The sequence below is a fragment of the Myxine glutinosa genome, chromosome 1 (assembly GCF_964187855.1).
Source record: "Myxine glutinosa chromosome 1, kmMyxGlut1.1, whole genome shotgun sequence".
In the NCBI taxonomy this organism is placed as follows: domain Eukaryota; kingdom Metazoa; phylum Chordata; class Myxini; order Myxiniformes; family Myxinidae; genus Myxine; species Myxine glutinosa.
Window position 1 is genome coordinate 208,396,034 of NC_136261.1, and position 14,093 is coordinate 208,410,126.

A 14,093-nucleotide genomic window follows, 5' to 3' on the forward strand; every position below is an offset into this window, starting at 1 on the left:
AAATATTCCTACAGGTCGCACAAGATCTGCCAGCCACCCTCTGATGGTTAAACTGCCGAAATCTCGGCTCTCTGCTCACCTTCACTCTTTCATTCCTCTTTTCTCCCGCCTCTGGAACAAACTCCCACACTCACTTCAATCACACTCCTCCCTCCAGGTCTTCAAAACAGCTGTTCACCACCATCTCTTATCTTCCCCCATCCAAAACCTTGATCTTTTCTACCCCCACTAATTCACCCCAGATCCACCTTGTTTGAAATTCCAACTTCTTTCCTGGAAGTCTTGGCAGGGTCCATATGTTTTATACCTCTCCCACCCCCCCCCCCCCCTTCCCATGCCTTCCCCCCAAAGCCCTCTCCCTCCCACAGTTCTCTCGATGTCTCCATGTCTCTCAGTCCCTGCTCTCAAATGTTGTGTTTGTGTCCTTCCCCCTCTCTCCCCATCTTGTCTACCGCTCCCGATGTTACTTGTTTTGTGTGTCTGTTTGTCTTTCTGTGTGATTAATGTTCGCTCTTTCACGAGCCTCGATCTTGTATACAAAAAAATAAAATAAAAAAATATAAATAAATAATAATCTATCTATAATTCCAGTAATCTCTGTACGTTTGTACGTTTGTCTGTCTGTGACCGCTGTTTCTCGACAACCACGGGTCCGATATACTTTTAACTTGCCAGGTATATTGCTGGGGACCCGAGGATGTGCCTTTTCAAGGTTTCATATTAATCGAACAATTACTTACCGAGCTATGTCCAAAAAACGATTCAACCAATCAGAGAGCAGCGAACGATCGCGTGTGCCGGCGTTGCGAATGGACCAAACCATTCCATGTAAATAGAGGGGGGGGGTTCTGTGGTCGTTGCGAATGGACGAAACCATTTCATGTAAATAGAGGGGGGGGGGATTGTCACTGTACTCGCAAGCCGTTCGCCGTTCGCTTTGGCGTTGCGAATGGACCAAACCATTTCATGTAAATAGAGGGGGGGGATATAATTTTAGATAGATATATAGTACGGGCATATATATAGTACGGGCATGCCCTAGTAATAATAATAATAATAATAACAGAATTATTTATTTCAAAGGATGAGTTGTTCATTTGTGAAGTAAATGTATCATGAAGTATTCCACGAAAGGATAAATTTCACGAACTGTTCTGCCAGAAAGTTGAAGTTCATCACTGGAGATCTTGGTGATAATCTTTCGATCCGAGACCCTACTCCTCCCTGAACCGGACTGTGATCAGCACTTGTACTCTTTTGGGTCGGACCTGCATTCTCAACCTGACAAATACATCACAGAAGGGATTATGAGTTTACCTTTCCTGGTGTTGTTGATACATCCTGCCAGTGCTCACGTGTGGACGATTCCAAAAGAATCCAACCACTCGTCCAATCCTACCAACAACACCAGGAATCTCATACCAAACGATTTATCGATAAAATGTTCCTCTGAGTGACCCTTACCCTCAAATTTATCACCATTTCAGTGAAATATCTTTCACGAATCATCACTTCTTCTTCTCTTGCATCCATCACACAGGAAGCTGTTCCATCTGTTCCTCAGAAGAATGAAGGAGTTTTCAGCTATTTGTACAAAGGAATTCAGAACATCGTTTCAACCTCCTTTCTGAAGGTATGATCGCACACGCACATCACTCCACAAACACACACACGATAATCCTGGAGGACATAAATGATACCACGACCAGTTGGTCATGCATGTCTGTCCATGATACCAGGGCAGACATGCACGACCAACAAAGGGGTCCACACTTTCCAACAGACGAGGGCAACCACATATGTAACCATGCTTCCACCCGCACAAATCTATGACTGTTGAGGAAACGAAACACTTTTCAGGCTCTCCAGTTTAAAGGAACCGGTGGGGTGCATTTGATCCGTTACTTCCTTGTTGCACCACCAATGGCCACTTAGATCCTGTGCGGTGGTCGTTGCATACTTGCTGAAAGTTTTCATTGTGCGCATTTGCGACCTGTGGATGTCACTGCGTTATGACGTAACACACTCAAACTTGGCGCCCGATCTCATGGTGGTGCAACAAACAATTAATCTCCTGCAGTAGAACCTTTGAGCAGCTCAATGTCTGACATTCCGCGTATGGGTGTTATGAGGACGTTTTTAGGCTAAGAACAGGATTATTTATTTCAGAGGATGAGTTGTTCATTTGTGAAGTAAATTTAAAATAAAGTGTTCCAGGAAAGGATAAATTTAGCGAACTGATCTGCCAGAAAGTTAAAGTTCATCAATGGAGATCTTGGTGATATTCTTTCGATCCAACACCCTACTCCTCCCTGAATCAGACTGTGATCAGCACTTGCACCCTTTTGCGTCACACCTGCATTCTCAACCTGACAAATGCATCACAGAAGGGATTATGAGTTCACCTTTCCTGGTGTAGTTGATACATCCTGCCAGTCCTCATGTGTGGATGATTCCACTTGAATACCACTCGTCCGATCCTACCCAGAACACCAGGAATCTCATACCAAACGGTTATTGATAAAATGCTCCTCTGAGTGCCCCCTCACCCTCAACAACATTTATCACCATTTCAGTAAAATATCTTTCATTAATTCTCAATTCTTGTTCTCTTGTGTCCATCACACAGGAAACTGTTCCAGCTGTTCCTCAGAAGATTATATGGGATTTCAGGTATTTGTACAATGGAATTCATCACATCGTTCCAACCTCCTTTCTGAAGGTATGATCACACACACACATCATTCCAGAAACATGCACACTTTAATGCCACAGGATATAATTTATACCAGGACAGACACGCACACCCACCTGAGCATGTAGACACTTCATAAAAGGCCAGGACAACCACATACGCAACAACATAGCAACTCGCAGAATCACATATGTACTGTTGTGGCCAAAAATATTGGCACCCGTGCACTTCTTTCAAACAATGCACCATTTCTTTCAGAAAATTGTTGAAATTCAAAAAAAATTGGTTTCTACAAATGTACGTCTTTGGTTTGCAATGGAACAAAACAAAAAAAAGCTGAAGATATTCCTAAATCTTAGCTTATTCCACACAAAAATCTTAAAATGGCCTGGACAATATTATTGGCACGTTTTAGAAGTTGTTAGAAATATTTGGATTTCGAGCAGGTGATTCTCCTTTACTTTGGAATTGAACTCACCTTTGGTGAGTTGCAGGTGCCTGCAATGTAAGAATCATGCATTCAACCAGTTTGAATGGAGAAAAGAAAGAAAACCAGAGAATTGTCTGAGGAGGTCAGACACAATATTGTAGCCAAGCATGGACAATCTCAAGGCTACAAGTCCATCTCCAGAGATCTTGATGTTCCTGTGTCCACCGTACGCAATGTTATCAGGAAGTTTGAGGCCCATGGCACTGCAGCCAACCTCTCTGGACGTGGCCACAAGAGAAAACTTGATCGAAGATTACAGCGAACGATTGATCGAATTATGGAGAAAGCATCTCAATCAACTGCCAAACAGATTCAAGCTGACCTTCAGACACAGAGGATATAAATTTCAACACAGTGAGTCAATTAAATCACAACACAGTATGACAATTTCAACTCGCACCATCCGTCGCCAACTTAATGAAATGGGGTTCTATGGTCGGAGACCCTTGAGGACTTCACTGCTGAGAGAGAGACAGAAGAAAGCATGACTGGAGTTTGGCAAAACACACCTGAACAAGCCAAAATCCTTCTGGGTGAATGTCCTATGGACAGATGAGACCAAATAAGAGCTTTTTGGTAAAGCACGTCATCTCCATGTTTACAGAAAACAAAATGAAGCATTCAAATAAAGGAACACCTTCCCTACAGTCAAACATGGAGGAGGTTCAGTGATGTTTTGGGGTTGCTGTGCTGCCTCTGGCACTGGGTGACTTGAATGTGTGCATGGCATCATGAAATCAAGAGATTACCAAGGCATTTTGGAGCGCAATGTTCAACCCAGTGTCAGAAATCTGGGTCTCCGTCGAAGGTCATTGGTCTTCCAGCAGGACAATGACCCCAAACACACTTCAAAAAGCACCCTGGAATGGTTCAAGACAAAATGCTGGACAGTTCTGAAGTGGCCAGCAATGAGTCCAGATCTAAATCCCATTGAACACCTGTGGGGAGATCTGAAAACAGCAGTTGGGAGAAGGCACCTTTCAAATCTGGCAAAACCGGAGCAGTTTGCACAAGAAGAGTGGGTCAAACTGCCAGTAGCGAGGTGTAGAAACTCATTAATGGCTATAGGAAGCGCTTGACTGCAGTTATTTTGTCCAAAGGCTGTGCTACCAAATATTAAGGATAGGGTGTCAATAATTTTATCAACAGCATTTCTTTTTATTTTATGACTTAAAGGATATATTAAGTTCTGAATGAAAAACAATGGTTCTGTAAAATTAACAGTGAAATAGAGAATTGTGGAGGCCAAATACTTTTGTCCATTTGAACTTGGTTTTTGAGAAAATTGTGAGTTATTTGAAAAAGGTGCGAGGGTGCCAAAATTTTTGGCTTCGGCTGTAACCTCACACCATCCAGAACATATCCCTGATTGTTGAGGGATCACTGATCATTTGTGGCCACTTTGGTGAAATATCTTTCGTTAATTCTCATTTCTTCTTCTCTTGTGTCCATCACACAGGAAACTGTTCCATCTGTTCCTCAGAAGATTATAGGGGTTTTCAGGTATTTGTACAATGGAATTCATAACATCGTTCCAACCTCCTTTCTGAAGGTATGATCACACACACATCATTCCAGAAACATGCACACTTTAATGCCACAGGATATAATTTATACCAGGACAGACATGCACACCCACCTGAGCATGTAGACACTTCATAAAAGGCCAGGACAACCACATACGCAACAACATAGCAACTCGCAGAATCACATATGTACTGTTGTGGCCAAAAATATTGGCACCCTTGCACTGCTTTCAAACAATGCACCATTTCTTTCAGAAAATTGTTGAAATTAAAAAAAAATTGGTTTCCACAAATGTATGTCTTTGGTTTGCAGTGGAACAAAACAAAAAAAAGCTGAAGATATTCCGAAATCTTAGCTTATTCCACACAAAAATCCTAAAATGGCCTGGACAATATTTTTGGCACGTTTTAGAAGTTGTTATAAATAATTGGATTTCAAGCAGGTGATTCTCCTTTACTTTGGAATTGAACTCACCTTTGGTGAGTTGCAGGTGCCTGCAATGTAAGAATCACGCATTCAACCAGTTTGAATGGAGAAAAGAAAGAAAACCAGAGAATTGTCTGAGGAGGTCAGACACAATATTGTAGCCAAGCATGGACAATCTCAAGGCTACAAGTCCATCTCCAGAGACCTTTATGTTCCTGTGTCCACCGTACGCAATGTTATCAGGAAGTTTGAGGCCCATGGCACTGCAGCCAACCTCTCTGGACGTGGCCACAAGAGAAAACTTGATCGAAGATTACAGCGAACGATTGATCGAATTATGGAGAAAGCATCTCAATCAACTGCCAAACAGATTCAAGCTGACCTTCAGACACAGAGGATATAAATTTCAACACAGTGAGTCAATTAAATCACAACACAGTATGACAATTTCAACTCGCACCATCCGTCGCCAACTTAATGAAATGGGGTTCTATGGTCGGAGACCCTTGAGGACTTCACTGCTGAGAGAGAGACAGAAGAAAGCATGACTGGAGTTTGGCAAAACACACCTGAACAAGCCAAAATCCTTCTGGGTGAATGTCCTATGGACAGATGAGACCAAATAAGAGCTTTTTGGTAAAGCACGTCATCTCTATGTTTACAGAAAACAAAATGAAGCATTCAAATAAAGGAACACCTTCCCTACAGTCAAACATGGAGGAGGTTCAGTGATGTTTTGGGGTTGCTGTGCTGCCTCTGGCACTGGGTGACTTGAATGTGTGCATGGCATCATGAAATCAAGAGATTACCAAGGCATTTTGGAGCGCAATGTTCAACCCAGTGTCAGAAATCTGGGTCTCCGTCGAAGGTCATTGGTCTTCCAGCAGGACAATGACCCCAAACACACTTCAAAAAGCACCCTGGAATGGTTCAAGACAAAATGCTGGACAGTTCTGAAGTGGCCAGCAATGAGTCCAGATCTAAATCCCATTGAACACCTGTGGGGAGATCTGAAAACAGCAGTTGGGAGAAGGCACCTTTCAAATCTGGCAAAACCGGAGCAGTTTGCACAAGAAGAGTGGGTCAAACTGCCAGTAGCGAGGTGTAGAAACTCATTAATGGCTATAGGAAGCGCTTGACTGCAGTTATTTTGTCCAAAGGCTGTGCTACCAAATATTAAGGATAGGGTGTCAATAATTTTATCAACAGCATTTCTTTTTATTTTATGACTTCAAAGGATATATTAAGTTCTGAATGAAAAACAATGGTTCTGTAAAATTAACAGTGAAATAGAGAATTGTGGAGGCCAAATACTTTTGTCCATTTGAACTTGGTTTTTGAGAAAATTGTGAGTTATTTGAAAAAGGTGCGAGGGTGCCAAAATTTTTGGCTTCGGCTGTAACCTCACACCATCCAGAACATATCCCTGATTGTTGAGGGATCACTGATCATTTGTGGCCACTTTGGTGAAATATCTTTTGTTAATTCTCATTTCTTCTTCTCTTGTGTCCATCACACAGGAAACTGTTCCATCTGTTCCTCAGAAGAATAAAGGAGTTTTCAGCTATTTGTACAATGGCATTTATAACATCGTTCCGACCTCCTTTCTGAAGGTATGATCGCACACACATCACTCCAGAAACACACACACTTTAATCCCAGAGGATAAAAATGATACCAGGGCAGACATGCACAGCCACCTGAACATGTACACACTTCATACCAGGCTAGGACAACCACATACGCATCAACATAGCAACTCGCAGAATCACATATGTACTGTTGTGGCCAAAAATATTGGCACCCTTGCACTGCTTTCAAACAATGCACCATTTCTTTCAGAAAATTGTTGAAATTAAAAAAAAATTGGTTTCCACAAATGTATGTCTTTGGTTTGCAGTGGAACAAAACAAAAAAAAGCTGAAGATATTCCGAAATCTTAGCTTATTCCACACAAAAATCCTAAAATGGCCTGGACAATATTTTTGGCACGTTTTAGAAGTTGTTAGAAATAATTGGATTTCAAGCAGGTGATTCTCCTTTACTTTGGAATTGAACTCACCTTTGGTGAGTTGCAGGTGCCTGCAATGTAAGAATCACGCATTCAACCAGTTTGAATGGAGAAAAGAAAGAAAACCAGAGAATTGTCTGAGGAGGTCAGACACAATATTGTAGCCAAGCATGGACAATCTCAAGGCTACAAGTCCATCTCCAGAGACCTTGATGTTCCTGTGTCCACCGTACGCAATGTTATCAGGAAGTTTGAGGCCCATGGCACTGCAGCCAACCTCTCTGGACGTGGCCACAAGAGAAAACTTGATCGAAGATTACAGCGAACGATTGATCGAATTATGGAGAAAGCATCTCAATCAACTGCCAAACAGATTCAAGCTGACCTTCAGACACAGAGGATATAAATTTCAACACAGTGAGTCAATTAAATCACAACACAGTATGACAATTTCAACTCGCACCATCCGTCGCCAACTTAATGAAATGGGGTTCTATGGTCGGAGACCCTTGAGGACTTCACTGCTGAGAGAGAGACAGAAGAAAGCATGACTGGAGTTTGGCAAAACACACCTGAACAAGCCAAAATCCTTCTGGGTGAATGTCCTATGGACAGATGAGACCAAATAAGAGCTTTTTGGTAAAGCACGTCATCTCTATGTTTACAGAAAACAAAATGAAGCATTCAAATAAAGGAACACCTTCCCTACAGTCAAACATGGAGGAGGTTCAGTGATGTTTTGGGGTTGCTGTGCTGCCTCTGGCACTGGGTGACTTGAATGTGTGCATGGCATCATGAAATCAAGAGATTACCAAGGCATTTTGGAGCGCAATGTTCAACCCAGTGTCAGAAATCTGGGTCTCCGTCGAAGGTCATTGGTCTTCCAGCAGGACAATGACCCCAAACACACTTCAAAAAGCACCCTGGAATGGTTCAAGACAAAATGCTGGACAGTTCTGAAGTGGCCAGCAATGAGTCCAGATCTAAATCCCATTGAACACCTGTGGGGAGATCTGAAAACAGCAGTTGGGAGAAGGCACCTTTCAAATCTGGCAAAACCGGAGCAGTTTGCACAAGAAGAGTGGGTCAAATTGCCAGTAGCGAGGTGTAGAAACTCATTAATGGCTATAGGAAGCGCTTGACTGCAGTTATTTTGTCCAAAGGCTGTGCTACCAAATATTAAGGATAGGGTGTCAATAATTTTATCAACAGCATTTCTTTTTATTTTATGACTTCAAAGGATATATTAAGTTCTGAATGAAAAACAATGGTTCTGTAAAATTAACAGTGAAATAGAGAATTGTGGAGGCCAAATACTTTTGTCCATTTGAACTTAGTTTTTGAGAAAATCGTGAGTTATTTGAAAAAGGTGCGAGGGTGCCAAAATTTTTGGCTTCGGCTGTAACCTCACACCATCCAGAACATATCCCTGATTGTTGAGGGATCACTGATCATTTGTGGCCACTTTGGTGAAATATCTTTCGTTAATTCTCATTTCTTCTTCTCTTGTGTCCATCACACAGGAAACTGTTCCATCTGTTCCTCAGAAGATTATAGGGGTTTTCAGGTATTTGTACAATGGAATTCATAACATCGTTCCAACCTCCTTTCTGAAGGTATGATCACACACACATCATTCCAGAAACATGCACACTTTAATGCCACAGGATATAATTTATACCAGGACAGACATGCACACCCACCTGAGCATGTAGACACTTCATAAAAGGCCAGGACAACCACATACGCAACAACATAGCAACTCGCAGAATCACATATGTACTGTTGTGGCCAAAAATAATTGGCACCCTTGCACTGCTTTCAAACAATGCACCATTTCTTTCAGAAAATTGTTGAAATTAAAAAAAAATTGGTTTCCACAAATGTATGTCTTTGGTTTGCAGTGGAACAAAACAAAAAAAAGCTGAAGATATTCGGAAATCTTAGCTTATTCCACACAAAAATCCTAAAATGGCCTGGACAATATTTTTGGCACGTTTTAGAAGTTGTTAGAAATAATTGGATTTCAAGCAGGTGATTCTCCTTTACTTTGGAATTGAACTCACCTTTGGTGAGTTGCAGGTGCCTGCAATGTAAGAATCACGCATTCAACCAGTTTGAATGGAGAAAAGAAAGAAAACCAGAGAATTGTCTGAGGAGGTCAGACACAATATTGTAGCCAAGCATGGACAATCTCAAGGCTACAAGTCCATCTCCAGAGACCTTGATGTTCCTGTGTCCACCGTACGCAATGTTATCAGGAAGTTTGAGGCCCATGGCACTGCAGCCAACCTCTCTGGACGTGGCCACAAGAGAAAACTTGATCGAAGATTACAGCGAACGATTGATCGAATTATGGAGAAAGCATCTCAATCAACTGCCAAACAGATTCAAGCTGACCTTCAGACACAGAGGATATAAATTTCAACACAGTGAGTCAATTAAATCACAACACAGTATGACAATTTCAACTCGCACCATCCGTCGCCAACTTAATGAAATGGGGTTCTATGGTCGAAGACCCTTGAGGACTTCACTGCTGAGAGAGAGACGGAAGAAAGCATGACTGGAGTTTGGCAAAACACACCTGAACAAGCCAAAATCCTTCTGGGTGAATGTCCTATGGACAGATGAGACCAAATAAGAGCTTTTTGGTAAAGCATGTCATCTCTATGTTTACAGAAAACAAAATGAAGCATTCAAATAAAGGAACACCTTCCCTACAGTCAAACATGGAGGAGGTTCAGTGATGTTTTGGGGTTGCTGTGCTGCCTCTGGCACTGGGTGACTTGAATGTGTGCATGGCATCATGAAATCAAGAGATTACCAAGGCATTTTGGAGCGCAATGTTCAACCCAGTGTCAGAAATCTGGGTCTCCGTCGAAGGTCATTGGTCTTCCAGCAGGACAATGACCCCAAACACACTTCAAAAAGCACCCTGGAATGGTTCAAGACAAAATGCTGGACTGTTCTGAAGTGGCCAGCAATGAGTCCAGATCTAAATCCCATTGAACACTTGTGGGGAGATCTGAAAACAGCAGTTGGGAGAAGGCACCTTTCAAATCTGGCAAAACAGGAGCAGTTTGCACAAGAAGAGTGGGCCAAACTACCAGTAGAGAGGTGTAGGAAGCTCATTCATGGATATAGGAAGTGCTTGACTGCAGTTATTTTGTCCAAAGGCTGTGCTACCAAATATTAAGTAGAGGGTGTAAATAATTTTATCAACAGCATTTCTTTTTATTTTATGATTTCAAAGGATATATTAAGTTCTGAATGTAAAACAATGGTTTTGTAAAATTAACAGTGAAATAGAGAATTGTGGAGGCCAAATACTTTTGTCCATTTGAACTTAGTTTTCGAGAAAATTGTGAGTTCTTTGAAAAAAAGTGCAAGGGTGCCAATATTTTTGGCTTCGGCTGTAACCTCACACCATCCAGAACCTATCCCTGACTGTTGAGGGATCACTGATCATTTGTGGCCACTTTGGTGAAATATCTTTCGTTAATTCTCAATTATTGTTTTCTTCTGTCCATCACACAGAAGGTTGTGTCTGTGGAGCCCCAAGACATTTCCAGGTCTTTGTGTGAAACAATCTGTAACATCGTTCCGTCCTCCTTTCTGAAGGTATGTTCGCATATATGTCACTCCAGAAACACACGTTTTAATGCCGGGGAATATAACTTATACCAGGGCAGACATGCTCGTCCAACAAAGTGTTTCCACGCTTTCCAAAAGACGAGGGCAGCCACATATGTAACCACGCTTCCACCCGCACAAATCTATGACTGTTGAGGAAATGAAACACTTTCAGGCTTTTCAGTTTAAAGGAATCGGAGGGGCCGTTTGATCCGTTACTTCTTGACTGCGCCACCAATGGCCACTTCGATCTTGTGCGGTGTTCATTGCACACTTCCTAAAAGTTTTCACTGTGCGCATTTGTTACCTGTGGACATCACGGCGTTTTGATGTAACACACTTAAATTTGGCATTCTATTTATCTCAAGGTGGTTCAATAGTCAATAATTAATCTCCTGCGATTTGGGTGTTGCGAGGACTCCATCTCCATCCCGAGTTTGGGTGTTGTGAAGACGTTATTCGGCTAAGAACATATTTATATATCTCAGAGGATGAGTTGTTCATTTATGAAGTAAATTTACAATAAAATGTTCAAATAAAGGTTACATTTAGTGATCCGATCTGCCAGGAACTTAATTTTCACGAATTGAGATTTTGGTGATGATTTTTCGATCCAAAACCCCACTCCCTGAACCAGACTTATCAGCACTTGTAGCCTTTTGGGTCGGACCTGCATTCTCAACCTGACAAATGCATCACAGAAGGGATTATGAATTTACCTTTCCTGGTGTTGTTGATACATCCTGTCAGTGCTCACGTGTGGATGATTCCAATAAGCATATCACTCGTCCAATCCGACCCAGAACACCACTAATCTCATACCAAACGAATATCGACAAAATGCTCCTCTGAGTGCCCCCTCACCCTCAACACTGATCACGATTTCAGTGAAATATCTTTGATTAATTCTCAATTCTTCTTCTCTTGTGTCCATCACACAGGAAACTGTTCCATCTGTTCCTCGGAAGATTATAGGGGTTTTCAAGTATTTGTACAATGGAATTCATAACATCGTTCCGACCTCCTTTCTGAAGGTATGGTCACACACATCATTCCAGAAACACACACACTTTAATCCCAGAGGATATAAATACCACCATGACATACATGCAGAGCCAACTGAACATGTACACACTTCATAACAGGCCAGGACAACCACATACGCAGTGACATAGCCACTCGCAAAACCACATCTGTAACCACACACACCATGCAGAATATATCCCTGACTGTTGAGAGATAACTGATCATCTGTGGCCACTTTGTTGAAATATTTCATTAATTCTCAATTATTGTTTTCTTCTGTCCATCACACATTTTTTCATGTCCCTTTTCATGTCTCTCAGAAGTCCGAAGTTAACATCCTTCCGACCTCCTTTCTGAAGGTATGATCGCAAACACATCACTCAAACACACGCTTTAATCCCAGAGGGGTCCTGACTTAACACACTCAAACATGGCGTCCTAGCTCAAGAGGGTTGAACGCACGGTTAGTTTCCTGCAGTAGAACCACCAAGCAACTCATGGGCCGAAATTACATGTGTGGGTTTTGCGAGATTGTGTGATGTCTAGAACAGGTTTACTTATTTCAGTGGATGAGTTGTTCATTTATGAAGTAAATTAAAATTAAAATGTTCCTCCAGAGGTTAAATTTAGCGATCTGATCTGCCCGAAATTTATGGAGATCTTGGTGATGATTATTAGATCCAAGACCAGACTCGTCACCGGGGTGGTCCCTCATCATCACTTGTACCATTTAGAGTCAAACCTGCATTCTCAACCCCTTATAACGAAACAGAAGTAAAGCAGCAGAGGTTGTGAGTGCAGAGGACAATGTAAAAGATACAGGTGATGTGATGAAGATGGCTAATGGACATCAAAAGGCAAATTCGGAAAAGTATCACCGCTCAAAAAGAGCTTGAGCAAATGTAGAAAAATAAATGTTTTCCCGGTGTTACCAGTGTTGCTTCGTTTGGGTTGAAGTCGTGTGAACGGAAATGGACAGTTTGTGTCAATCACTTTGACGAGTATGGGTTAGTTTGGGTTGAAATGACGATTACGAGTATTGGTTAGTTTGGGTTAAAATCACTTTGACAGGTGTTATTAATTATAATAACTAGAACTGCCACTTTGTAACTGTTGGCAGTGATGGTCCGGTGCAAAGACGTCCCACTTTGATCAGACACGTGACCAATGAAATCCTCTTAAAAAAAAAAAAAAACTCGATTCAGAATTTGATTTAAAAAATGAAATTTAAAGGAATTCAAACAATACTCAGATTCAAAATAATTTTTAATAATGGCTGCCAGAAATGCAACCGCCGATGTTTAAATTACCAAACTGTATTCCAAAATACTCGTTAATAATGTGTGTGAAGTTTCACATCATTCTTTTAAGCCGTACTGGAGTGTGAAAATAATTATTATTCTTCATCATAAAGGTTTCTTCTTCTTCACATATATATATAATATTCTGGCTGCCAGACCATGTGATCTATCACATTTAAATTTTGTAAAGTTTGACTTCAACAGCATAAGCCGTTTCATGGAAAGTTATTTATTTATTTTACTTTGATCCAATATGGCTGCCCAACCACATGGCCTTTGAGATAAAAAAAAATGTCCGCCGCCTAGCATTGGGAAGGAGTTCATGTGTGTGATGTTTTGTGTTGATCGGATAAGGTTCGTTTTTTTTATCCAATATGGCTGACAAACAATGTGACCTATGACTTGATCGTTTTCAACATATATTTCCCAAGGCTGTTAGATCATATGTGTGGCGTTTCACATCGATCTAGTGAGCCGTTTTGGAGAAAGTTTGTATTTTCAAGCCAATATGGCTGCCGAATCATGCGACCAATGACATCATCAATACGAGAACGGCACTCAGTGGAGAGCATACCTCCGCCTGGTTGGCCATATCAATCAATGGTGAAGAATCCCTTAAAAAATTCTGCAAGCTGGATCGGATCTGGATCTTCACCAAAATTGAATCGATTCTTCTTTGTCTCACACAAACAACCTGTTCAACAAGTTTCGTCCAAATCCATCCATAAACTTTTGAGATATCCTGCTATGCATCGTTTTTGGCCCTATCTCCCAATGGTGAAGAATCACTTGAAAAAAATAAATAATTATCATATCCGAATCCATATTCAGATCTTCACCAAAATCCAATTGAATCGATCTTGTCAGACACCCAACCAATCCACAAAGTTTCGTCCAAATCCGTCCATAACTTTTTGAGATATCCAACTAAGGAATTGTTTAGGGCCCTATCTCCCAAAGGTGAAGAATCACTTAAAAATT